Here is a 782-nt window from a genome sequence, read left to right as displayed (position 1 = left end):
TAAACCTGCAAAATGTCATTCTTGGGATTTTGCTAAGCCTTGCACTTAGTTAATAAAAATCATCACACTGCAGAAAGTCTGTTCAGCCCTCCTAAATTCAAACTGCATCCTCGATTTCCCCCTACCGTCCCCCTGTCTGTCTCTCTGTCCTTGCTGATGCTTCAGGGCAGTGTCGGTATCTCGGTGCCTCCCGACAGCACGTGCCATAGTTCCTCACACACAACAGTGCTGATGGGGTGAGTAAGAGAGAAATGGAAACAGCAGGTATTTAGTGTAATAAAAAACACAAACGGATCAGAAAGGAGAGAGTAAGAGAAGACAAGCACATGCCATTCCTTGATACTAACTGTCTAATTTTCCAAACGTATTTCCTGGTTTCCCTTATGCCTGCCCTGATTTCATTTAATTAGATAAATAAGAGGTGATAAGTCATCCCCATATCNAGAAAACTTTTCCCATTGACGTGTGAAATGCTTTTTCCCACCCAACCTGTCCCACAGCCTTGACTAAAAGTCACAGCAACTGTCTGCAGAAAACCCCCTGGGAGGAAGACGGTAAACGAAGAGCGAGAGAATGTTGCCGCCTGAGCCACTGTCACCTATGAGGACACGTGGGGACTCGTCTGGGACGTGATAAACTAACGCAGTCGTCCCAGTGAACAACCCGCAGTGTCTGAGGGGCGGTCCTCCCGTGCGGCCAGTGCTGCGCCCCGGGCTTGCTTCTGAAGTCCCCGCCGTCCCGATTCACCGGTAACTTCTCACCTGCCGGCACAGCTGCCCACC

The sequence above is a fragment of the Galeopterus variegatus genome, unplaced genomic scaffold, assembly GCF_000696425.1.
Source record: "Galeopterus variegatus unplaced genomic scaffold, G_variegatus-3.0.2 Scaffold15342, whole genome shotgun sequence".
NCBI lineage: Eukaryota > Metazoa > Chordata > Mammalia > Dermoptera > Cynocephalidae > Galeopterus > Galeopterus variegatus.
The sequence above is the reverse complement of the archived record's forward strand: the minus strand, read 5'-3'. Positions refer to the sequence as shown.